Source organism: Oncorhynchus gorbuscha, linkage group LG08, assembly GCF_021184085.1.
Source record: "Oncorhynchus gorbuscha isolate QuinsamMale2020 ecotype Even-year linkage group LG08, OgorEven_v1.0, whole genome shotgun sequence".
Classification (NCBI taxonomy): domain Eukaryota; kingdom Metazoa; phylum Chordata; class Actinopteri; order Salmoniformes; family Salmonidae; genus Oncorhynchus; species Oncorhynchus gorbuscha.
Window position 1 is genome coordinate 11,321,286 of NC_060180.1, and position 27,623 is coordinate 11,348,908.

The following is a 27,623-nucleotide window of genomic DNA, read 5'->3' on the forward strand; positions in this document are numbered from 1 at the left end:
GTGTATTGATTATAGAGGTCTAAATGCCATCACAGTGGGGTTCAGCTACCCACTACCTCTCATTGCTATGGCAGTGGAATCATTTCAGGGAGCGCAGTTCTTCACAAAATTGGATCTCAGGAGCATGTATAGTCTGGTGCGTATTCGGAAGGGAGACGAGTGGAAAACCACATTTAGTACCACATCGGGCCACTATGAGTACTGCGTCATGCCGTATGGGTTAAAGAATGATCCAGCCGTTTTCCAATCCTTTGTAGACAAGATTCTCAGGGACCTGCACGGGCAGGGAATGGTTGTTTATATCGATGACATTCTGATCTACTCAGCCACTCACGCCGCGCATGTGTCTCTGGTACGCAAGGTGCTTGGTAGACTGCTGGAGCATGACCTATACGTCAAGGCTGAGAAGTGTGTGTTCTCCAAACGAGCCGTCTCCATTCTGGGTTATCGGGGGTGGAAATGGAGGGTGACCGCATTAAGGCCGTGCGTAATTGGCCGACTCCGACCACAGTAAAAGAGGTGCAGCGGTTTTGGGGTTTTGCCAACTACTACCGGAGGTTTATCCGGGGTTTTGACCAGATAGCGGCTCCCATTACCTCACTGCTGAAGGGGGGCCAGGTGCGGTTGCGGTGGTCAGCAGAGGCGGACGGAGCTTTTAACAGGTTGAAGGCGCAGTTCACTGATGCACCCGTGTTGGTGCATCCGGACCCCTCTCTAGCATTCATAGTGGAGGTGGACGCGTCCGAGGCTGGGGTGGGTGCCGTGCTATCACAGCACTCGGGTACGCCACCAAAACTCCGCCCCTGCGCTTTCTTCTCGAGGAAGCTCAGCCCAGCGTAACTATGATGTGGGGGACCGGGAGTTGTTCGCGGTGGTCAGGGCTCTGAAGGTGTGGAGACACTGGCTTGAGGGGGCTAAGAACCCCTTTCTCATCTGGACCGACCACCAAAATCTGGAGTATATTCGGGCAGCTAGGAGACTGAACCCACGTCAGGCAAGGTGGGCCATGTTTTTCACGTTATCTTATAGACCGGGCTCCTAGAACGTGAAGGCGGACGCACTGTCCCGCCTTTACGACACGGAGGATAGGTCCACCGAACCTACTCCCATCCTTCCCGCCTCAAGGCTGATAGCACCAGTGGTATGGGAGGTGGACTCGGACATCGAGCGGGCGTTACGGGCTGAACCCGCGCCTCCTCAGTGTCGGGCGGGGCGGAAGTACGTGCCGCTTGGTGTTCGGGACCAACTGATTCGGTAGGCTCACATCCTACCCTCCTCGGGTCACCCTGGGGTGAGGAGGACAGTGGGGAGCCTTCGGGGGAGGTATTGTTGGCCTACATTGGCTAGGGACATTAAGGTTTATGTCTCCTCCTGTTCGGTATGCACCCAGAGTAAGGCTCCTAGGCACCTTCCTAGAGGGAAGTTACAACTCCTCCCCGTTCCACAACGGCCATGGTCTCATTTCTCCGTAGATTTCCTGACTGATCTGCCCCCGTCTCAGGGGAACACTACGGTTCTGGTGATTGTCGATCAGTTCTCTAAGTCCTGCTGTCTCCTCCCGTTGCCCGGTATCCCTACAGCCCTACAGACTGCGGAGGCATTATTCACCCACATCTTCCGGCACTACGGGGTGCCGGAGGACATCGTTTCTGATCGGGGCCCCCAGTTCACGTCCCGAGTATGGAGGGCGTTCATGGAGTGTCTGGGGGTCTCGGTCAGCCTGACCTCCGGTTATCACCCAGAGAGTAATGGGCAGGTGGAGAGAGTAAACCAGGAGGTGGGTAGGTTTCTGCGGTCGTATTGCCAGGACCGGCCAGGGGAGTGGGCGAGATACATCCCCTGGGCCGAAATGGCCCAGAACTCACTACGCCACTCCTCTACTAATGTGTCCCCCATTCAGTGTGTGTTGGGGTACCAGCCGGTCCTGGCACCGTGGCATCCGAGCCAGACCGAGGCTCCTGCGGTGGAGGAATGGGTGCAGCGCTCCAAAGAGACCTGGAGGGCCGTCCAGGAATCCCTCCAACAAGCTAGTGGACGGCAGAAAAGGAGTGCTGACCTCCACCGCAGTGAGGCCCCCGTGTTTGTACCGGGGGACAGGGTCTGGCTCTCGACCCGAAACCTGCCCCTCCGCTTGCCCTGCCGGAAGCTTGGGCCGCAGTGTGTAGGGCCCTTCAATGTCCTGAGGAGAATAAATGAGGTGTGTTATCGATTACAACTCCCTTCCTATTATCGTATTAACCCCTTGTTTCATGTGTCTCTCCTCAGGCCGGTGGTAGCTGGTCCCCTACAGGACGGTGAGGTGCCGGAGGTCCCTCCTCCCCCTCTGGACATCGAGGGGTCCCCGGCGTATACGATACGGGCCATTCTGGACTCGAGACGCCGGGTGAGGGGCCTGCAGTACCTCGTGGACTGGGAGGGGTACGGTCCAGAGGAGAGGTGCTGGGTACCGGTGGGGGACATTTTGGATCCGTCAATGTTGAGGGATTTCCATCGCCTCCATCCGGATCACCCTGCGCCTCGTCCCCCGGGTTGACCTCGAGGCCAGTGTCGGCGTGCTGCAGGAGCCACGCGTCAGGGGGGGTACTGTCACGACTCCGACCGAAGGTGGCTCCCCTTCCGGTTCGGTTGGCGCTCGGCGGTTGTCATCGCCGGCCTACTAGCTGCCACTGATTATTTTCTCCCCCTCCTTATGTGTTTATTGAGTACACCTGTTTTGAGTTGGTTATAATTAGTGAGGCTTTATTAGTCAGCCGGCCCGCCTGGTTTTTGTGCGGGATTGATTATTGTAAACCTGGTGTTTGCATTAGATGTGCATTTAGTGCTAGACTGTTTTTGTTTCCCTGTGTCTGGGGCATTTGGTTTGAGCACCAGTAAGTGGGGTGACCGTAGTTCACCGTGTGTGCATTAAAAAAAGCACTTTATTGAACTCTGCTTTCCTGCGCCTGATTTCACCCTCACGACACCCAGGACCTTACAACATTTAGTTGATGTGAATTCAATGTGAAATCGTCAACAAATTTCACCATGCCATTGAATTTATATTAAAAGTTGGGTGGAAAAAAATGGAATTCCCTTACGTTGATGACTTTTTGCAAATCCAATCAGTTTTTCATGTTGATTCAATGTCATCATGTATAGTTGTTGAAATGAAGTCGAAACAACATTGATTGAACCAGTTTATTGTCCAGTGGGAAATCTTTTCATGTCAGATGTCCCTCTATCCCCAAATATTCTTTGGGGGTTCAATTTCTTGAAGAAATATAAATGTACAATTATTGGTACCAGTTCCTGTTATTGGATCACACTCTATGGACCTACCCACTTGGCACACACTGGTTGAATCAACATTGTTTCCACGTCATTTCAATTACTTTGAACCAACGTAGAATGGCAGTTTACATAGCCTACTCTTAATGACATTCACTCCATACTACAATAACTATTACACGTAAGGCATCATAAGACCCCAAATTACATTAGACAATGTCAACAGTGATGAATTTGGACCCAAAGACCCCCAAGATCAGTGGGGAGAGGGGTGGCATGTGACTTCATGGGAAGCCAAAGCTTAAAATAATGGTAAAACTTTATCCCCTCATTGTTTATTTAAAGTATTTTTGTGCTCTCAAAATGTTCTTTAAGTTACATTGCACAGACTTCATTTATTTACACACATACACACGCACGCACGCACACACACACACACACACACACACACACACACACACACACACACACACACACACACACACACACACACACACACACACACACACACACACACACACACACACACACACACACACACACACACACACACACACACACACACACACACACAGTAGGCTGAACCAGGCTTTATAGAGGGCAAGTGTGGCAAAACAGAGGACTTGACAAGGACAAGATAATGATCACTCAAACAGATTCTTTCCCACCTTGCTCCTCCTCTTGTGAGTGAAAATGGGACTTTTCACTTCGCAGCAGGGTGGATGAAAGAGCTTCTAATGTCATTTGCATGTCTGGTGCACTCTTGCCCTCTAGTTGAACCATATCAATCCCCCTAACTCTCAATCAGGTTACCTATTAGGAACCCATTGGTATTATTTATAATCGAGAGGAGAGGCTTTTCAGAGGGCACCTTGGGGTCAAGAAGAGTTCAGTGATAATTAAAAGGACCCTGAAATTACAGTGTTGTGGTTGGGGGTGGCTTTTCATCTGCCGGTTCAAATAGTTCGCGAATGAGTAAAGAAAATTTAAAAAATAGTCGGCAAGAAGTTTAATAGGGACATTTGATAATCAAAGTGCATTTCACATTTGAACAAGTATGTTCGTTCATGCACTCTTAGAACTCTTACTCTCCACTTGTGTGCGCTTTGGTTCAAAGTCACATTAAAAGCGATAAGAGACAACAATTTGTGAAATTAGAGGTAACCAGGGCAGATGGAGGGTACGATTGGGCTCCTAAAACATCAAGCCCAAATTTAGGTAATGCCACTTTTAGTGCCAAATGAAATGTAAATGATAACTGACCTCCTAACCTCCCTCTGGAATCATGTGACTTGTATTCTAGTATGGTACAAAAGATATACATCAATATATTTCTTTAAATACATCTAGATTTCTTTAAATAGCTTTTCCAGGTCATTGAGAGAACAGTTCATTACAATAAAGAGGTAAAGGAGCGGTCTTTAGAGAAAACTATACCAGCCCAGACACATTAGACTTCATAGAAAGAAAACAAAATCCAGAAACCATGTTGACTCTTTCGGTGAAGTCAGGGCTAGGCAATAGAGTTTGTTTGAGACTTTTTTTTACAGCATTCCAGAGACAAAGGCAAAAAAAAAATTTAAGTACCAACAAGGAAAGAGAAACATTACTGTAACAACGTTTACTGAAATTTACAAGAAGCTGCCAGGAAATACCTTCAGAAGACAAACATCTTAAGAACATAAGGAAATATCCATTTAGATTTCAAAATGTTATAAAGACCATGTTGTTTCATATCCATAAAAACTACCCTTCTCAAATAATGAGGTGATATCCATGTACCGATAATACATTATGTCTCAATGAAAAACAGATTTGACATCCCCTTTTCTATGGTCCCTGTAGCAACTCCACTGCACTACACTGCCCACTGCAGAAACCAGCACTGTTTATTATCACAGTGTCCATCCGTGTCCATCAGTCATAACCTGGTGAAGACAAAAGTGGATATGACCTAGTCTAATACCTATTTAATGGCAAAACCATTGTCTTACTCACTAACACACAGGCGCACACGCACGCATACACACAAACATCAGTACATGATCGAAGCCACAAACAATGCTCTAATCATGTGACTCAGTAAAAGGGAGAGAAACAGAGAGAGAAAGTAAGAGAGAGAAAGTAAGAGAGAGACAGAAACAGAGATTGAATTGAAGAGGGAAAGAGAAAGTAAGAGAGAGAAACAGGGAGACAGTAAGAGAAAGAGAGGAACAGAGACAGTGAGAGAGAGAGAGACATAGAGAGACAGTAAGAGAAAGAGAGGAACAGAGACAGTAAGAGAGAGAGAGACATAGAGAGACAGTAAGAGAGAGAAACAGCATCCTTCTGCTGTGACCTTATCCAGAAAAGGACACAAACTGTTCACACAGGAGGAATAAGGCGCAAATTAAACTGGGATCTGCCAAGGTGAGCGCTAATTATTGGCTTTGTCAGACAACATCTGTTATTGTGACATTCCAGCAGTCAGCTTCTCTGAGGACAAGCTGAAACCTCCTCCAGAGTTCATGACTGACAAAGCCCTCTGGCTGTTCCCTTTGGAGTTCACCCTCCTCCATTTCCATCACAATAAAGTGCATCTGGCATGATAGTGGTGAGAGAAGAGATTAAGAGATGATACGACACTCATTTTTATTTGTGTGTGATGGTGTATCAGACAGGTGTGTAGGGGGTTCATATAGGGGTTTGTATACAGATGTAGGATCTTAATTTGAGCCAGTTTTCTACAGCAGGAAAATAATCCTGCAGCAACAGGAAATGTGAATTATTATGCAGAGGATAATTAATGGACATTTGTGTAGGGGTTGATACATTTTTTGTTAGGGGAAAATAGTAATTTCAGAAGCATTTTTGAACCTCAAACACATTACAAGTTAAACATGTCCTGCTTTGAAAGAAAATGTTCCTGTAACAGGGTGATCAAGTTAAGATTCTACATCTGTAGGGGTGTGTGTGTGTGTTTCTGTGTGTGTGTGTGTGTGTTTGTTAGCATAAGTAGTCTTATGCTCTTGTACGTATTTGGAAGGCTCACCTTGTAAACGTTACTTGTGAAATTGCTAAACTTATAAAGCTACATTTTTCACGTTTAGCCATTGAAGGCTCACCTTGTAAACGTTTGGGTTTGTTGCATACAGTTAGAGTGAACTCCCAGCCCTGAAGCATGATAAAATGAGATAGGAAGCATGTGTTTCATCGCCAAATAACTGCAAAAGCTTGTTTCGTGGCAACCTGTGCCTCAAGGTCAGGCAGAGTTCGTAGAAAAGTTCAAACAATCCAAGCTAAATAAAGTATCTGAGGGTAACTGTTTTAGTTTCCTAAAGTTTTGCACATGGCGGACAAAATAAGAGCTGTGAACCCTCTTTGACAGCAGAAGCAGAGGGGGAGGATGAACTGCAAGAGCCCCTGAGTCTCGGGACAGAGTTGTTTATGCTATAAAATCCTGTGTGGGGTTGATATACACTGTACTACCGTGTGCCACATGCCAGCAGAAGTTCAAAAGTTCATCTGAACCATGCACTCTGTCAGGGCACAGCAGGAAGTTCCACCCATGCGTCAAATAAAGAGAGAGAGTGGCTCAGAGCAGCATAAAACAACCCGGAAAGTGCTGCACACTACCTTCAAGGGCAATGACAGGTGAGAGGTGTCACAACTCCTGCCCCCCTTTCTTCCTCCTTCCTGATCTGTACTTCCCTCCTGCTGGATTCACTTTATGACCCCCTGACGACCCCCACGCCCCCTTTTAGGCGCACAAATACAGTCGCTGTGAATTAAACACAAATCAAACTTTATTTGTCACATGCGCCGAATACAACAAGTGTAGACTTTACCGTGAAATGTTTATTTACAATACCTTAACCAACAGTGCAGTTCAAGAGTTAAGAAAATATTTACCAAGTAGACTAAAATAAAAAGTAATACTAAAAAGTAACGCAATAAGAATAACGAGACTATATACAGGGGGCACCAGTACCGAGTCAGTGTGCGGGGGTACAGGTTAGTTGAGATAATTTGTACATGTAGGGGTGAAGTGACTATGCATAGATAATAAACAGTGAGTAGCAGCAGTGTACAAAAGGGAGGGGCAGGGGTCAATGTAAATTGTCCGGTGGAAAATGTTATTAATTGTTCAGCAATCTTATGGCTTGGGGGTTGAAGCTGTTGAGGAGCCTTTTGGTCCTAGACTTGACCATTTTATTTTATACAAGCATGGCTGTTTGATCCGTCCTTTCAGTTGTGTGTGCTTTGGGCTGCCCTGCCCAGTGCCCAAATGAAGAGGGTCTAGGACATCACTGTGGTGAGAGGCATCCTCTCCTAGGCTTTGTGTACGTCTGTGTGGTGTGTGTGTCTGTCTGGGACGGACCAGGGAATAAATACAGAGGGTTATGACCTGCGTGTATTTGTTTAAAGATACGTTTTGTGTCACCTCCTGATCCAAAACGCAGCCTAGCAGTGCAAACCAGCAGCAGGCATAACTGGTTCTGGAATGAAAACAAAACCTTAGCTGCTGCTGTTGCAGATCATTTCCTCATGTTTTCACCGACTTATCAAAGAATACAGAGTGTTTAACTTGATCAGTGTAGCCTTCTGTTCCGCACATACCATGTTGTTCATTGCTGACTCTGTCATATAACAGGCCTTTTCATTTGCTTAAAATGATTCTTGTTTTTAAGAGGGCTCATGGTTTATTACCTTTCCAATAAGCTTTAGAGAGAGAGGAGGAGTCACATAAATGAAGTTGACTATTCTTACTCGTTCAGGCTTTGGTCTGCTTTTTACCAGAAGCCTTAGTCAAGAAGTTGTTTAATGTATTTGGAAAGAAAGTCCGGACTGCTTACCTTTGAAAGCCTTTAGCATTGACCTGAAAGTGCCCCTGCGTGTTTGCTGTTAGGATAAATATCCCTCTATAAGGAACAAGTGCCTTGAAGGCTGCGTTGCTTTCTGGGGAGATCTCTCCTCAGAGCTTTTAAGAAAAGGCGGTGCGCTTGACTGGCAGGTAGGCTCTTTAAGAACCCTTCCCCATCCATCAGGGCACAATACCACGGACACAGTTATTTTTAGCCATTGTGGTATGTGAATCTGTGTGTAGGAAGAGTGCTTCCCCAAATTCCACTCTGTGAATAGGTACATTTACGTTTCATAGCAGTCGCAGGCAACCTGATATAACATCGAGAGGAGTGTTTTAAACAGTCTGCTTCCCTCAGTCTGCTCCCATGGTGGGAATTGAACTGTGGCAGCTCTGCACAAGGAGGGAGGGTGACCAGGTCACACAGCGGGCGTGGAGATACGCCTGGGACACTGCAGCGACACTTCATTCACATAAATACAGACAGACAATCTCTGACGCACATACTACACACTTTAATGCACAGGGGACAAACATGAGCAGCCATGTACACATATGTTTTGTAGGGTTTGTTGTGGGTTATTTATATTTATAGGATTTATAGGTCACTAATTTCAGTTTCTTTTTTTTTACTCATACATTGACGTTCCAAAAGGCTGGAGACTTTAAAAGCATTCACTCCACAGGTTTGGGTAAATCCACTGCACTGTGTTTTCCAGCTTCTCAAGTTAGTCTCATTGCACCTAATTCCAGGTTAATACGTATCATCACAATTCATTAGAGGGAACAGCCGTCTCCTCCAGATTCTGGTCACACATTCATCATCTGATTTCACTTTTTCCAAGGCTGAGCAGCAAGTCATCCATCTTTTTGTCACCCCCAGACAACATGTCTAGCCCCCTCTACATCTGTGAGATAAAGAGAAATCAGCAGCTCAGTGAATAGTGAATACTTGCTATTTGGGTTAATTGGATTCGTTCTAACATTTCAATATTTTTTTTTCAAGTATTATTTGTGTACTTGTTTGACATTTGACTGTATTGTTGGGTGCTAGTAACATAAGCATTTCACTGCACCCGCTATTTATAAAAATAAAAATACAAGTTTAACCTTTATTAAACTAGGCTATAACATCGGCTCAACTGTGTACGCGACCAATAAACGTTGATTTTATTTCATTTTAATATTGCGCTACCTTCCATCTTCAACTGTCAGACGGAGTAGTACCACGTTCCAGACCCTTTTGAGGCTCTTGCCAAAAATCAGGAGAATGCACTCAGTTAAACAGGTCATGTTACAGCAAGTAAAGCACTTGGCTTTGGCCTTGTCAGTACAGATCTCATGTTGGCATGAATCAACAGTCAGTGTACTACTGGAGTTTCTTATCTTTACTAAATCAGATAGACAATTATACCTTTAATTAAACATTTTATCAGAAATTTCAGGATGGTACAGTATGTTTGCAAGCAGGGTGGTGTGAACTGAAACAGGGTAAGTTGATTGATCACTAAAACAGAGTCAAGTCCAAGAAGTTTCTTGGAGTCTATGCGAGAGGCAATATGTTCCCCACACATAATAAAACTGAAACAGAGAAATATGGTATTTAAGAATATGAATGATGCATGTGTCCCATTTCCTCATAGCTCATCACCTTGGCCTACTCTCATCACCTTGGCCTACTCTCATCACCTTGGCCTACTCTCATCACCTTGGCCTACTCTCATCACCTTGGCCTACTCTCATCACCTTGGCCTACTCTCATTACCTTGGCCTACTCTCATCACCTTGGCCTACTCTCATTACCTTGGCCTACTCTCATTACCTTGGCCTACTCTCATCACCTTGGCCTACTCTCATTACCTTGGCCTACTCTCATCACCTTGGCCTACTCTCATCACCTTGGCCTACTCTCATTACCTTGGCCTACTCTCATTACCTTGGCCTACTCTCATTACCTTGGCCTACTCTCATCCTTGCTATCTCCATCTGTGGAAAGTTCCCCAACCCCTTCCTCCCTCTCTAACCCCCACCTGCTCATCTCCCTCCCTCCATTCCTCCAGTTCTCTCTCAAAGAGTGGAAAGGCCTCAGTCTCTGAGAGACTCACCGGCAGGAGGTTTTATACACAGTGTAATTACAACCAGAAGCCGCAGCGAGTGTGAAAGCAGCAGATAACATCAGGTCATCCAGCGTGCAGGAGTTCACACAGAGCCCAGTGGAGGGGAGCACAGTGGAGTGGCAGCAGCTGAGTTATGGCTCAATGTTTGAACTGCTTCAGCCTGGCCCAGCCCTATGCTACACGCCCGTTCACTGCTCACACCCACTGTGCTGCAGCAGCCAGGAGTAGGGTTAGAACGGTTACAGTTGCAGATTACAATGTAATAAAGACAGAGGAAATATTCTGGGATTTGGGGATAGAGATTTATGTTGATTCTAAGAAAATAATACACCCAGACGCGCACGCACAATATACAATCACATATACACACGTCTAGAGTGTAGCAGGTGTGTATCTGTATGCAGAACTCTGATAAATTAAAAATGTAACTTAAACCTCCTGCTGTGTTCTGGTCAAATTGGACCGATTTACAAGTTTTCTCTCTGAAAAATGTAGTTCATTTATTCTGATTGTCATTAGGTTCCCTGACTTTGTCCACATAGGGCATCTGAACACACAAAATACATTTAGATGATTTTCGTCAAATTTTGGGTGTTTTATTTAACTTTTGTACACCTGTGGTGTTCCCGGTCAAAAATGACCAGTCAGTAGAAATGAATGGTTGAGACTACAATTAGTGTATAAAATTGAGTTCAGGCACATGCCCATTTATCAGATGGACACACATCCTATCCCAGACCCCCACATTCATGTGTGTTTGAGGACACACACACACACACACACACCTCACTCTCTTCTTGGCTTCCATGGCAACCCCCATGGGAACCTTTCCCCCATGGGAACCTTTCCCCCACGGGAACCACACCTGTTGTCATTCTCACAAACAATCTCAACATTGTTTCAATAATATATAGAACTTTCCTAGCAGCTCTGGTATATAAAGCTTTTTTGAGGCCTTGCTCACAATTCATTCTGTGGCAGCACAATGACCAAACGATATGCTGTATGTGAGTCTCTTGATCATATCTTTGATCGTGACACTGATGAGGAAGAAGAGAGTCCTTGATAAACTTTGACTCAAAGTAGTCTATGATATATAGCACAATATGTTTCATCTGAGTATTTGTTATAGTCAAAATAATCCATGTTTTTTTTTTTTTACTCAAAAACAAGTTGTATTAGATCAGGTCAATGAGGCCTACAGGCCATAAATAGCAAATAGAAGTTCAAAACTTGTAATGTTCACAAGAACTTGAGTTGATAAAAAGATCTAACACAACATTAGGTAATAATATACAGTATGTATTATTATGGATTTCGAATCAGCTATAATGGGCCAGTCATTTTGGACCTGGAACACAGAACTAATTAACATGAAACGAACACAACAGGAGGATTAAACTTGTCCCCTCTGGTAGTGCTCAACCCCACTTGTCCATCTGTCCCCCTAGGTGGTTGTAGGTTGAAAATGGTTGGCAGGAGCGATGGCTGTGGAGAGCAGTGGCCCTGCATTGTTCCCTGTTAGACTGCTGGGTATATGGCCCATCCTCTCACTGTGGAGAGCAGTGACCCTGCATTGTTCCCTGTTAGACTGCTGGGTTTATGGCCCATCCTCTCACTGTGGAGAGCAGTGACCCTGCATTGTTCCCTGTTAGACTGCTGAGTTTATGGCCCATCCTCTCACTGTGGAGAGCAGTGACCCTGCATTGTTCCCTGTTAGACTGCTGGGTTTATGGCCCATCCTCTCACTGTGGAGAGCAGTGACCCTGCATTGTTCCCTGTTACCCTGCATTGTTCCCTGTTAGACTGCTGAGTTTATGGCCCATCCTCTCACTGTGGAGAGCAGTGACCCTGCATTGTTCCCTGTTAGACTGCTGGGTTTATGGCCCATCCTCTCACTGTGGAGAGCAGTGACCCTGCATTGTTCCCTGTTAGACTGCTGGGTATATGGCCCATCCTCTCACTGTGGAGAGCAGTGACCCTGCATTGTTCCCTGTTAGACTGCTGAGTTTATGGCCCATCCTCTCACTGTGGAGAGCAGTGACCCTGCATTGTTCCCTGTTAGACTGCTGAGTTTATGGCCCATCCTCTCACTGTGGAGAGCAGTGACCCTGCATTGTTCCCTGTTAGACTGCTGAGTTTATGGCCCATCCTCTCACTGTGGAGAGCAATGACCCTGCATTGTTCCCTGTTAGACTGCTGAGTTTATGGCCCATCCTCTCACTGTGGAGAGCAGTGACCCTGCATTGTTCCCTGTTAGACTGCTGGGTATATGGCCCATCCTCTCACTGTGGAGAGCAGTGACCCTGCATTGTTCCCTGTTAGACTGCTGAGTTTATGGCCCATCCTCTCACTGTGGAGAGCAGTGACCCTGCATTGTTCCCTGTTAGACTGCTGGGTTTATGGCCCATCCTCTCACTGTGGAGAGCAGTGACCCTGCATTGTTCCCTGTTAGACTGCTGGGTTTATGGCCCATCCTCTCACTGTGGAGAGCAGTGACCCTGCATTGTTCCCTGTTAGACTGCTGGGTATATGGCCCATCCTCTCACTGTGGAGAGCAGTGACCCTGCATTGTTCCCTGTTAGACTGCTGGGTTTATGGCCCATCCTCTCACTGTGGAGAGCAGTGACCCTGCATTGTTCCCTGTTAGACTGCTGGGTTTATGGCCCATCCTCTCACTGTGGAGAGCAGTGACCCTGCATTGTTCCCTGTTAGACTGCTGGGTTTATGGCCCATCCTCTCACTGTGGAGAGCAGTGACCCTGCATTGTTCCCTGTTAGACTGCTGGGTTTATGGCCCATCCTCTCACTGTGGAGAGCAGTGACCCTGCATTGTTCCCTGTTAGACTGCTGGGTTTATGGCCCATCCTCTCACTGTGGAGAGCAGTGACCCTGCATTGTTCCCTGTTAGACTGCTGGGTTTATGGCCCATCCTCTCACTGTGGAGAGCAGTGACCCTGCATTGTTCCCTGTTAGACTGCTGGGTTTATGGCCCATCCTCTCACTGTGGAGAGCAGTGACCCTGCATTGTTCCCTGTTAGACTGCTGAGTTTATGGCCCATCCTCTCACTGTGGAGAGCAGTGACCCTGCATTGTTCCCTGTTAGACTGCTGGGTTTATGGCCCATCCTCTCACTGTGGAGAGCAGTGACCCTGCATTGTTCCCTGTTAGACTGCTGGGTTTATGGCCCATCCTCTCACTGTGTAGAGGAACTGTTTTTATAGCCACCACAAATCTTTCAAAATGTCCATTTCTGACACGAGCTCACTGACAATCACAACAATTCAGAGTCAGAGTTGTTATACCCATGTTAGACAAAAGAAGGGGAATCTACGAGTAATGATTTGACTCCTCTCTGAAGTACTTCAGAATAATTTATTTGCCCTTTAACTTATTGTCTGAGAAAAGATAACAAGGAACCAGTAGAAAATACTATACTGGCTGTTAGATTGTTCTTGAGTTGACCATAAAGCACACAAAACAATCAGTGTGCTACTATTAGCATTTTACTTGGATAATTTTGTGGGTAAAAGACTATTAACATTAATAAAAATTGTAACACTGATAAAATCTTAATTATACACTGTGTGGTTTGAGCCCTGAATGCTGATTGGCTGACAGCCGTGGTATATCAGACCGTATACGACTGGTATGACAAAATTGCTTAAATAAACACATAAATATGGACTAGTTAAAGCACATTTACTGTTAACAACCCACACAATAGGCTACCACAAGCACAAATACACACTCTCCTGCATGCTCTCAAGAACACGCACACACTCCAACCCCTGCACTCCCACCGCCACACACACTCTCTCTAGAGATCTGACAGCGTTGTTCCTGGAAAGTTCAGCAGTGGGTCAGTGTCGACATTACTCACCTGGCCACAAGCTCAGTGCTCCCACACCCACTCAAACCCATAACCACACTTCCATTACCCTCCTTATGCCTCATCAAATTAATGGAGATGACTGGAGGCAGTATTCAGAACCCTTGACTGTTACGTTACAGCCTTATTCTAATACTCCATAATGACAAAGAGAAAACAGGTTTTTAGAAATGTTTGCAAATGTATCAAAAAATAAGAAACATAAATACGTTATTTACATAAGTATTCAGACCCTTTACTATGAGACTCGAAATTGAAGGGTCTAGGTCAGGGAGGTGACCAAAACCCGATGCTGACTCTGACAGAACTTCAGAGTTCCTCTGTGGAGATGGGAGAACATTCCAGAATGACAACCATCTTGCAGCACTCCACCAATCAGGACTTTATGATAGTGGCCAGACAGAACCCACTCCTCAGTAAAAGACACATGACAGCCCACTTGGAGTCTGCCAAAAGGCACCTAAAAGACTCTCAGACCATGAGAAACAATATTCTCTGGTCTGATGAAACCAAGATTGAACTCTTTGGCCTGAATGCCAAGCTTCACATCCAGAGGAAACTTGGTGCCATCCATACGGTGAAGCATGGTGGTGGCAGCATCATGCTGTGGGGATGTTTTTCAGCGCCAGGGACTGTGAGACTAGTCAGGATCGAGGCAAAGATGAACGGAGCAAAGCACACAGAGATCCTTGATGAAAACCTGCACCAGAGCGCTGATAACCAGTTTATAAACTCAGACTGGGGCCAAGCTTCACCTTCCAACAGGACAACGACCCTAAGCATACAGCCAAGACAATGCAGGAAAGGCTTCGGGACAAGTCTCTGAATGTCCTTGAGTGGCCCAGCCAGAGCCCGAACTTGATCCCGATCTAACATCTCTGAAGATACCTGAAAATAGCTGTGTAGCGACGCTTCAACAAAGTACTGAGTAATTGGTCTGAATAGTTATGTACATTTGATATTTCAGTTTTCTATTTTTAATACATTTGCAAAACTTTTAAAAAAACCTGTTATAGCTTTGTTGTTATGGGCTATGTGTGTTGATTGATGAGGGAAAAAAACTTTTAATCCATTTTAGAATAAGGCTGTAATGTATGGAAAAAGTTAAGGGGTCAGAATACTTTCCAAATCCACTGTAACTATAAATATCAAGATACAGTATTTGGGGTATTTGGGGTTTGGGTTAGTTATCTGACCAGTTCCTTAACTTTTTATTTTTGTATGAGTGTGTATGTGGGCAAGTGTGTGAACAATATTTTGTGTGTTTACCCAGTCTCCAGTGCCAGTTTGAATAATGAAATCACCTTGCGGCTTCAGACTTTCCAGTTTGTTATTTAGTTTATACAACCATTCAGCTGAATCATCTGACATGCCTTTAAATTGGCTTCTAATTAGACAGGGAATGGAAGTAACCTCACCCAGCCACATCATGTGTGCTATCTACCTCTCTGCTTTGCGTTCTTTCACCCACCCACAAAAATATGCTGCAGCAAGAGCAATTGTGTGACAAATCTATTTGTCACACAATATGCTGTTCAGTGTGAGGTGCAGCAATTCCATGACCTCAAATCAGTGGTGGGCAGTAACCTCAAGCTCAATCATAAAATAATGATGGTAGCAGACCACAAGAGTTACTTTATGTAAGTAGAATAAGCACTTGAGCTTGCATTAGGATGTACACTCTTAAAATTGAAGTGAATCCAACCTTTGTGGTTGTGAGCTTGATATTAAGCTGACCTCCCGTCATTTATAATCATTCTATATACAGTATATTCAAGACATTTCCAACACACTTTTGTTGAAGACTGTTTATTTACTTCAAAAGGGGATTTCTGTGCTGGCAAGCACAGTGTCAGACGTATATAATGAAAACAAAGATTACAGTTTAAACTCTTCAACTCGCTCCAACTACTTGTTGAACCGGTGGTATGGGCCAACTCTGCCATAAGGCATAATTATAAATGATGGGGAAAAGCATTATGCGGTTACTTCTCAGTCTTTGATGAGACAGCTTCTGGGCAATATGGTTGAACTGGGCCTCTCCTGTCTGCGTCAATGGTGACACAAACCCCTGACAATAGCAGTGACTGTTACTAGAGCGCCCTCTGGTATCAATATTTCACTTTTATTCAGCATCATTTATATAGCTATAAAACATTACAATGCCCCCCCCCCCTCAAAATAAAAAAATAATACATTAGTGACCATTAACATTACAATACACCCTGTTACAGTGTAACACATTTTGCTTTAATAGAAGATACATTTCACTGCGTAAATTTGAAGGGCATAAACACTGTGCAGGTTTGTGTAATTTATGATCATGTTCAAGTCATTCTCATAAATATATAGGTAACTTCCAAATGAATGGAAACACGAGTACATGAAGGATACAAAGTATATAGAAAGCAGGTGCTTCCACACAAGTGTGGTTCCGAAGATAATTAACATCCCCTCATGCTTAGGGTCATGTACTGTATATAAACGCTGGGCAGGCCATTATTTTGGCTACCATGGCTAGGCCCCAATAGGTTGGCAATGACCCCATCCACAGGGCGCGAGTGGTCAGATGAGCATGAAAACGATGTAAACCATATACCATCCCAATGGGAGATTCTGGAGCGGCACATGAGACAGCGTTTTCCACCATCATTAACAAAACACTAGATGATAGAATTTATCATGGAAGAACGATGTCGCATCCCTCCAATTGAGTTCCAGACACCTGTACTGGTGTTTTGAAGATGTTCTGGCCCTTGGTGGCCCATGAAGACATTTTATGTTGGTGTTCCCTATATTTTGGCAGTTACCCGTATTACACCACTGTACTACTTGCTGTCATGTTAACAATCACAATTATAGCTCTGGCATCACCTTGGAGCACAACGTAAACCAAAGACTTGGGGGGGGGGGATTAGAATACTGCACAAACCATTCACATTTTCGCTGTGTTTAGACAGGCAGCCAATTCCAATATTTTTCCCCACTAATTGGTGTTTTGACCAATCAGATCAGCTCTGAAAAAGATCTGATGTTATTGTTCAAAAGACCAGAATTGGGCTGCCTGTGTGAAAATATATATACACACTTACTACATAATCTGTATTCTCAATGCAAATAGCAGCAGCTACAGCATACAATCACATTCTAGACAATTCTGTGCTTCCAACTTTGTTGCAACAGTTTGGGGCAGGCCCTTTCCTGCTCCAGCATGACAATGCCCCCTGTGCACAAAGCGAGGTCTATACTGAAATGGTTTGTCGAGATCGGTGTGGAAGAACTTGACTGACCTGCACAGAGCCCTGACCTCAACCCCATCGAACACCTTTGGGATGAATTGAAACTCTGACTGCGAGCCAGGCCTAATCACCCAACATCATGAAACAAACCATTTAAACTACAGGCTTCAAATTGTTAGAAACTGAGAACCTTTGACAGTAATTGTAATTCTCTTCCATTTGATATCACATGATTAATTGTTGCTTTATAATCCCATTTGACATTATCTACATTGCTAAACAGCCATTTTAGAAGGCACTTCACATTTCATTGTACAGTACAAAACGTATCACACAACCCCCACACAGAAACAAAATAACATGAAAAGATTCAAAACATGTGTGCTGTTCCCTGTAAAATGGTCCACCATCCATCACGGGCATGTAGCTAGTCCTGTCCTTGCTTCACCATGGAAATAAGAGGACATCTGATTTGATGTGAGAAAGCACTCGTGTGTGAACAGGCTTCGATAGTTCCTCTCGTCAGATTGTTTTCTCGTTCATAGTCACTGATTTAGTTTGTGGCTCGTTTTCAATTGGTCCTCTTCAAACAAAGTGTCTGTAAAAGGGAACACAAACCAACCCCCCAAGATACAGAATGTTAAGCATTGTCCTTTTTAAGAGCATTGTAAATGTACATTTGGATAGGGCGTAACTAGTCATGCATGACCATCCTTCTCGTACCGTCTCGACTATTGGAATTCTGGAGAACTTCAGTATTGTTTTCAGCGCTTGTATTTGATTGGCTCTGAGTAGAAATTACATTCCCCCTCAGGAGAGGCATTTCCTTTTTTTTCGTCTTTGTTCTTCTCTTGATTTTGCCCGTGTCTCTTTTCCTAGTTTTGCATCTTATGCTTGCTAGCCTGTTGAAAATCATAAAACATTTCAGAAACACAAACCCTGTTCGGTGCTCCACCGATACAAAATATGTGATTGGTTTTGTGTGGCAAGCCCTGCCATACTCCACTCTTTTTTATCTTCTTCCTGAGGAGAACTACCCCAGGTCTTCAAACTACGTGAGAAGCCCGGCATGCGAGACTAGGGCGTAACTAACCCAATATGGTTCGGGGATTCGAACCGGAGACCTGTCGGTTACTGTCCCTACGCTCTTAACCGCTAGGCTATCTACTGCCCGCAAACCAAGTGCAGCATGAGCTTCAGGGGCTCAAGTGAATACCATACAACCTGACAGAAGGCAAAACAAAACTTCTATATACCACAAGTTGAACACTTACAGAAAGCCCAAAGTGGCCCTTGTACTTGATAAACTACAATCCTGATGATTTCTTTATCCATCATATTAATTCTATTCTGCCGACGTACCGTAGAGGGCAAAAAAGGTCCAGGATACCTCCAACTCAGCAGGACATTGAGCAGACCCCAAGACCAGCGTTCCTGACATCAAGAAAAAGCACAGAACGTTTTCTTAAGTACCTCTTCAACATACTGTACAAAAACATATTGCATTTCGAGAACTTGAAATGCAGAAGTTCATTGAAGCCAAAATGTAAAAAACAGCGCCCTCTACTGTACTATATAAAAGTAATTTTGTGGGATCTGTTAGTGGGCTCTGTCTGCACTGCACTCACCTCATAACAGTGGGTTACAGTTCAGTAGTGTAGACGCACACTGACCAACAGCTTTCCTAAAAAAAAATCTAAAGAGGAAGCATTGAACACAGTCCCTAATTAATAAAGACAGGGTAACAAAGCTTCTTAAAAAACACATTATGAATAAAAATGTATCTAATATATTCTGTCAGACTGCCCTTACCAGCATTTACTGGGATTAACATAGTGCATAGATATAACCCCAGAAAGCTAGCCATGTTTTCCTTCTCCCAGACCTAAAAACAAGCATACATTCTTACTGTCTAGCACAGGTGTGATGAGAATAACAGTCTTGTGAAACTATTACAATTCAACTTTTTGTTTTAACCACAAAACAAGACATTTATTCAGTGCACCACTGACACACTTTAATTAATAGGATATCATGACAGGTGGCGAGAATCTTACCACTGCTTGTTTATGAAATAGATACAGAGAGGGTAGGCCGGGAGCTCCACCAATCCATACATGGCAACACTGAAGTAGCGGTTCCCATCGTCCTCACTGGCATTCATGATGAGCCCATTGTACACCAGGCTGCAGGAATACCGAGAGCACACCCCGAGACAGCGTCAATTTATGGTCATTCGTGTTTGCTTGCCGTCTTCAGTGTGAAAGGTCTTTAAAACGATGTATACTGAACTGAAAAGCATCATTGTGAGCTGTTGACACTGTCCATGTGCATGTTAATGACATGGTAAAAAGCGAGTCCCTTTGTGGTTTCCCAGTGGTTCAGGTTATGGTCTGTATGCTCACCAGACATACATGACACCACGGTCCTCCAGCGGAGCACCAGGGCCATCGTTGTCCTAGTTACATCTTGACGAAGCCAGGACACCTGCGGAGCTTCACTTTGGCTGTGGCGTTGCCCTTCCCAATCCGCACGGCCATGTAGTGCAGAACCTCCTCCGCCTGCTCCGTGTAATCACGGGAATAGAGCCAGCGGGGAAGACTGCGGGAGAGTCCTGCCTCAGCCCCAAAAACAGGAACAAGACAAAGACAGGTGACAAAAAGGGCATCTTGCCATTTGTTCTATCAGCAAAATGCAGTCTCACATATGGGGTCAAATGTATTGGGAAAGGTGTCAGTCAAGCCTTTAATGCAAAGGTCATATAAGCAAGGTCCCTGAAAAACACAAACACCAAAAACTACATTGAAATAGTTGGGACAAAATACTTCCCAATAGTGCCAGACCACCATCTTATTTCCCTTTGTTCCCACGGACTCTTCTCGACTACAATTTACCCTTTTGTCGAATCCTAGTCCCACCTTCCTCAGTTACTGTAGCTGTGTCTGACAAACATCTGTCAGTGTCATGATGATTATTTGTACCTGTCATGGCCCAGTAGGCCTTGCCCACATACTCCTGAGTAAGCACGAAAAAGACGAGGGACATTCCCCCATTCATTTGACCCATTAGCAGGCAGGACAACGCAAACGCTTCATAGCTGGGAGCAAAGGCTGTGGCATAACCAAAACAAAACATCGAAGAACAGAGCTGGGAGAGAGAGAGGCCGAGAGAGAAGCAGAGAGAGAGAAACAGTGGGTCAATCAAACAGAAAGTCAGTAAAAGAGCATATTATCAATGCACTAGCAGTCTACGGCCAATTGGTTTTTTATTTTTATGATGAATGATGAGGCCTAACCATATCTCTGAGATTTTTACTATTAGCTGGGCTGAAAAGCAGACTACATCATATTAGCCTGTCAACTACTTCATAGGATATGGATTATGATCATAATATGTGAAGTTGTGAGCTTCATTCTCCTCACCTGTTAGGAAGACTGGTTTCCTTTCAATCTTGTCAGAGAGGGGTCCAAACAAACATTACCAACCAAGACCCCAGCGAAGAACAAAGAGCTTGCACAACTGACCTCGTAAGCCTGTTGGTTTATAAGGAACCACTAAGAGAAAGGAAGGACAGAGACTGGAAGATGTCATTCATATATTTTCCAGCGTCTAGAGTATTTGGAAATATGTTCAATTCCATACAAGTGTGAATGACACTACATTCTCAAGCACAGCACAGTTCCCATTGAATCATGAGCAGTGGCCTCTCTCACCTCCGTCACGATAGAGTTGATGTCCTCTGTAAATGTAACGCGTTTGATGAGCTCCTCATGGTTGGTGTAGTCACCTTGTTCAATGTGGTATTCTGGTACAGCTCCAACACAAGCAATGAGCATGCACTGGCATGCCATACACACCTGGAAAACAAAACCAAGCTGAGTGTCAAGCAAGTAATACAGGCCTATCTAGCCAAGTGATCTATCCATCACTGGTATTTAGTTATCTGGTGCTTGCATTTACCTTTCACATATTCAGCAATTCGACAGCTTGAGCTGCCACTTTGTGGGGTTAACTAAGGGATGGGCTCAAATCCTTTGAACAGACTGACAGTCTATGAATTTGGCATGGTGGTTTTAAAAACATTTTAGATCCACAGCGCACATTGTTTGTTTACAAACACTTAGATTGACAACAAAAACAAACTACAATCTTAGAGTTGGGGTTTTGATAGGATCAGCCCTTGATCATGAGTCATGACTAGCAATTCCATTAAATCACACATAAGAGTCATTGGACAAAGGCGTCTTCTGTACGGGGGAGTTTTGTTAAGAGCCCCATAGGCTCGGCCTGAACATTGACATGCATCACTTGCGGCACGGTTTTGGAAACATAAAGACCTCGTCTTTCATATCAGCGAGAAATCTTTTTTTTTAATACATACGGTTAAACTGATACACAACTTTATAGGGTTAGTGTTCCCTCGCGGCCATATCTCCATGTTACAGTGCATGCTTACAAAAGACAGACTGAAGACAGAGGAACCACTTGTGCTAATTAGCCATCTAGAATGCTCCGAACACCTGCGTGTAGCGGAATCAAGCCGCCAGAAACGTGTTGTCACTGAAAACTGTCGGCTGTAACTGTGATAAAGCCGGTTGAAACAGTGGACAGTAAGTGTGTATTTTGCATTTGTGAAATTATTTTGATGGGATATGAAAGTAAAAGGGCTTTATGAATCTGTTGCAATTGAGAATTGATTCGTTTAGATGGAGTACTTTGCTGTTTTGGCTGCCAGAGCCAGTATACCTGAAAATAATATACAATGCTTTAGAAAGTATTCATACCCCTTGACTTATTACACATTTTGTTGTGTTACAGCCTGAATTCAAAATGGATTAAACTATATTTTCTCTCACCCATCTACACACAATACTGCATAATGAAAGTGAAAACATGTTTTAGAAGTTTGTACAAATGTATTGTAAAATTAAATATAGAAGTCTAAATAACAAAACTATTCACACCCGAGTCAATACTTTGTAGAAGCACCTTTGGAGGCGATTACAGCTGTGAGTCTTTTGGGGGTAAGTCTCTTAGAGCCTTGCACACTTGGATTGTATAATATTTGCCCATTATTATTTTAAAAATTATTCAAGCACTGTCAAGTTAATCATTGATCATTGGAAGACTGCCATTTTGAAGCCTTGTCATAGATTTTCAAGCCAATTTAAGTCAAAACTGTAACTAGACCACTCGGGAACATTCAGTGTCGTATTGGTACGCAACTCCAGTGTAGATTTGGCCTTGTGTTTTAGGTTATTGTCCTGTTGAAAGGTGAATTAATCTCCCCGTGTCTGTTGGAAAGCAGACTGTACCAGGTTTTTGTAGCTGTATTCCGTGTATTGCTGATGACAAGAATACCCATAACATGATGCAGCCACAACCAAAATATGAAGAGTGGTACTCAGGGATGTGTTTTGTTGGATTCAGGACAAAAAGTTAATGCCCTTTTTTTGCAGTATTAAGAAAGTGCCGTTGCAAACAGAATGCATGTTTTGGAATATTGTTATAACTCTGTACAAGCTTATTTCTTTGTAGGTTAGTATTGTAAAGTAACTACAATGTTGTTGATCCATCCTCAGTTCTCTCATATCACAACCATTAAACTCTAACTGTTTTAAAATCACCATTGGCCTCATGGTGAAATCCCTGAGCAGTTTCTTCCTCTCCAGCAACTGAGTTAGGAAGGATGTAAAGTACTTAAGTAGGGTGTAAAGTACTTAAGTAAAAATACTTTAAAGTACTACTCAATTAGTTTTCTGTACTTTAGTATTTATATTTTTGACTACTTTTACTTCAATACATTCCGAAAGAAAATAATGTACTTCTCACTACATACAATTTCCCTGACACCCAAAAATACTTGTTACATTTTGAATGCTTATCAAGATAAATTCCCTGGTCATCTCTACTGCCTCTGATCTGGCGGACTCACTAAACACATTACATTTACATTTAAGTCATTTAGCAGACGCTCTTATCCAGACACATGACTTGTTTGTTAATTATGTAGGAGTTTTGAAGTGTACCCCTGGCTATCTGTAAATAGATACGTTTTTTTAAAACAATTAAATAGTGCTCGAGTATATTTGAGCAATTACATAAACATTTTTATTTATTTTACCTTTATTGAACTAGGCAAGTCAGTTAAGAACAAATTCTTATTTACAATGATGGCCTACCCCAGCAAAACCCTAAAACAGATGACACTTGGCCAATTGTGCGCTGCCCTATGGGACTCCCAATCACGGCTGGTTGTGATACAGACCAGGATCGAACCAGGGTCTGTAGTGACACATCTAGCACTGCTGCGCCACTCTGGAGCTGATACTTAAGTATATTTTAAACCAAATATTTTTAGACATTTAGTAGCATTTTTTAAAAAGTTGTATTTTTACCCCCTTTTCGTGGTATCCAATTATTAGTAGTTACTATCTTGTCTCATGGCTACAACTGCCGTACGGGCTCGGGAGATACGAAGGTCGAAAGCCATGCGTCGTCCGAAACACAACCCAACCAAGCTGCACTGACAAGGATACTTTTTCCACCAATGATTAATACACCATCCAAAGCCTAATTAATAACTTCACCATGCTCAGAAATATTCAGTCTGCTTTTTTTTTTTACGCATCTACCAATCAGTGCCTTTCTTTGTGAAACCTCCCTAGTCTTTGTGGTTGAAATTCACTACGCGATTGAGGGACCTTACAATTATCTGTATGTGTGGGGTACAGAGAGGTAGTTATTCAAAAAGTATGTTAACCACTATTATTGGACCCGGAATGAGTCCGTGCAACTTTTGTGATTTGTTAAGCACATTTTTTACTCCTGAACTTATTTAGGCTTCCCATAAAGAGATTGAATTTATTTTTATTTTACCTTTATTTAACCAGGTATGTTAGTTGAGAACAAGTTCTCATTTACAACTGCAACCTGGCCAAGATAAAGCATAGCAGTGTGAACAGACAGCAACAGTTACACATGGAGTAAACTATTAACAAGTCAATAACACCATAGGAAAAAAAAGAGTCTATATACATTGTGTGCAAAAGGCAGGAGGTAGGCGATTAATTACAATTTTGCAGATTAACACTGGAGTGATAAATGAACAGATGGCCATGTACAGGTAGAGATACTGGTGTGCAAAAGAGCAGAAAAGTAAATACATAAACAGTATGGGGATGAGGTAGGTAAATTGGGTGGGCTAATTACCGATAAACTATGTACAGCTGCAGCGATCGGTTAGCTGCTCAGATAGCAGATGTTTGTGAAGTTGGTGAGGGAGATGAAAGTCTCCAACTTCAGCGATTTTTGCAATTCGTTCCAGTCACAGGCAGCAGAGAACTGGAACGAAAGGCGGCCAAATGAGGTGTTGGCTTTAGGGATGATCAGTGAGATAAACCTGCTGGAGCGCGTGCTACGGATGGGTGTTGCCATCGTGACCAGTGAACTGAGATAAGGCGGAGCTTTACCTAGCATGAACTTGTAGATTACCTGGAGCCAGTGGGTCTGGCGTCGAATATGTAGCGAGGGCCAGCCGACTAGAGCATACAGGTCGCAGTGGGTGGTATAAGGTGCTTTAGTAACCATACGGATGGCACTGTGATAAACTGCATCCAGTTTGCTGAGTAGAGTATTGGAAGCTATTTTGTAAATGACATCGCCGAAGTCGAGGATCGGTAGGATAGTCAGTTTTACTAGGGTAAGTTTGGCGGCGTGAGTGAAGGAGGCTTTGTTGCGGAATAGAAAGCCGACTCTTGATTTGATTTTAGATTGGAGATGTTTGATACGAGTCTGGAAGCAGAGTTTACAGTCTAGCCAGACACCTAGGTACTTATGGATGTCCACATATTCTAGGTCGGAACCATCCAGGGTGGTGATGCTGCGGGTGCAGGCAGCGAACGGTTGAAAAGCATGCATTTGGTTTTACTAGCTTTTAAGAGCAGTTGGAGGCCACGGAAGGAGTATTGTATGGCGTGGAAGCTTGTTTGGAGGTTAGATAGCAAAGTGTCCAAGGAAGGGCCGGAAGTATACAGAATGGTGTCGTCTGCATAGAGGTGGATCAGGGAATCGCCCGCAGCAAGAGCAACATCATTGATATATACAGAGAAAATAGTCGGCCCGAGAATTGAACCCTGTGGCACCCCCATAGATTGCCAGAGGACCGGACAACATGCCCTCCGATTTGACACACTGAACTCTGTCTGCAAAGTAGTTGGTGAACCAGGCAAGGCAGTCATTAGAAAAACCGAGGCTACGGAGTCTGCCGATAAGAATATGGTGATTGACAGAGTCGAAAGCCTTGGCCAGGTCGATGAAGACGGCTGCACAGTACTGTCTTTTATCGATGGCGGTTATGATATCGTTTAGTAACCTTGAGCGTGGCTGAGGTGCACCCATGACCGGCTCGGAAACCAGATTGTACAGCGTAGAAGATACGGTGAGATTCGAGATGGTCAGTGACCTATTTGTTGACTTGGCTTTCGAAGACCTTAGATAGGCAGGGCAGGATGGATATAGGTCTGTAACAGTTTGGGTCCAGGGTGTCTCCCCCTTTGAAGAGGGGGATGACTGCGGCAGCTTTCCAGTCCTTGGGGATCTCAGATGATATGAAAGAGGTTGAACAGGCTGGTAATAGGAGTTGCGACAATGGCGGCAGATAGTTTCAGAAATAGAGGGTCCAGATTGTCAAGCCCAGCTGATTTGTACGGGTCCAGGTTTTGGGGGGGGGGGGGGGGGCGGAGCTGTTGGCCGAGGTTGGAGTAGCCAGGAGGAAGGCATGGCCAGCCGTTGAGAAATGCTTGAAGTTTTCGATTATCACGGATTTATCGGTGATGCCCACGTTACCTAGCCTCAGTGCAGTGGGCAGCTGGGAGGAGGTGCTCTTGTTCTCCATGGACTTTAGTGTCCCAGAACTTTTTGGAGTTAGAGCTACAGGATGCAAATTTATACGTGAATACGTGTTGACTAAAGACATTTCAGCTTTTTATTCTTGCAAATGCATTTCTAAAATTGTTCTACAAACAAAATTCCACTTTACATTGACATTGAGTGTGTAGATCAGTGACAGAAATTATCAATTTTAAATTCAGGCTGTAACAAAATGTAAAGGGGTGTGAATACTTTGAAGGCACTGTAAGGTCCTTGGGCCAATAAGGAGTAATGGTAGGTTCATTAGGAGTACATATTGGGCTAAGTTAGGATGAGTTATATTCTTCAAAAATGAATTAGTATAATTAATTGAAATGGCCATTGAATAGCGGGAAATCGTGCAGACTGTGCTGTAGCTTTACTGCAGCTTTACTGCTTATGCAAATGACTGGAGAGTTAACTAGTTAGCTAAGATTCAACAAGAAATCAAAGCTTCTGGGATTTCATTGTCTGGCAGAATAACATTAGCAGCAACGGATATACTACTATCTGGCTTTCCCTACTTAGTATATGTAAATTGTTCAAAGGAACAAAAAATAGCTAGCTAGTTATAAAGCAAGGTGAAGGTAATAAATTAGCTAGTTGGAGTGGCTTCTATATGAGGGTGGCATTATGTTATTATACATACTTACCTAGTAATAATGCCATTTAGCAGATGCTTTTATCCAAAGCAAGGGACGTTCATAAAACAAACCTGTAGCAACACAAGAATCAACACCATCTGCTACTGACTGATACGATCAAACGGAGGGTCGAACTAAGCAAACTTTTCGCAGACGTGGATTGCTATCGAATTTATCTAGGAAAGCTGATTGTTCAAGGAGACTGGGGAACCAAAACAGAAGACAAAAAAGGGGGGGGGGAAGCGCATACGGTTGGCTGGAGATTTAACTTCAGGACTAAATTGAATGGTCTAAAACAGGTTTCTCCAACCTTGTTCCTGGAGAGCTACCGTTCTGTATATTCATTCCAATCCTAATCTAACAATTCTTCTAATAATTTGCTGGTTGATAAACTAAATCAGGTTAGTTACAACTGGGGTTGGAGCGAAAACCTACAGGAGGGTAACTCCAGGAACAGGGTTGGAGCGTCACTCTAAAATAAGCTAATTCCGCCTATACAGGCGATGCTAAACAAACGCGCCAAATCAAAGCACATGTCTGAAAAACGCAGCTATATTAGTCGGAACTAGGACTCAGAAATGGCCACCCTACTATCTGGGTGTAGTTACACCAGTTTCTAAACCCAAAGGCGCAACATCTTGACACTTCCGGGAACGTTTACGAAGCAGACCTGGCCGATGTTTGGGTTTAGAAACGTCAAAGAGAAGTGAAA

The 27,623-nt window shown here is 43.9% G+C and overlaps 1 long non-coding RNA gene and 1 pseudogene across 3 annotated transcripts; both read right to left on the reverse strand.

Moving 5' to 3' along the window:
* Window positions 1-15,934: 15,934 nt before the first annotated feature.
* Window positions 15,935-19,773, reverse strand: LOC124041191. 3 transcript variants are annotated; one of them, XR_006839896.1, is made up of 6 exons: window positions 19,763-19,773; window positions 19,415-19,543; window positions 18,986-19,053; window positions 18,720-18,791; window positions 18,081-18,259; window positions 15,935-17,955 (listed from the first exon to the last, which is right to left on the reverse strand). It is a non-coding gene; the product is annotated as an uncharacterized LOC124041191 (long non-coding RNA). The 3 variants fall into 3 exon arrangements; XR_006839895.1 differs by lacking the exon at window positions 15,935-17,955 and adding an exon at window positions 19,170-19,242 and having other exon boundaries at window positions 18,012-18,259; XR_006839894.1 differs by lacking the exon at window positions 15,935-17,955 and having other exon boundaries at window positions 18,012-18,259.
* Window positions 19,774-19,829: 56 nt separating this feature from the next.
* LOC124041190 lies at window positions 19,830-27,416 on the reverse strand (annotated as a pseudogene).
* Window positions 27,417-27,623: the final 207 nt, after the last annotated feature.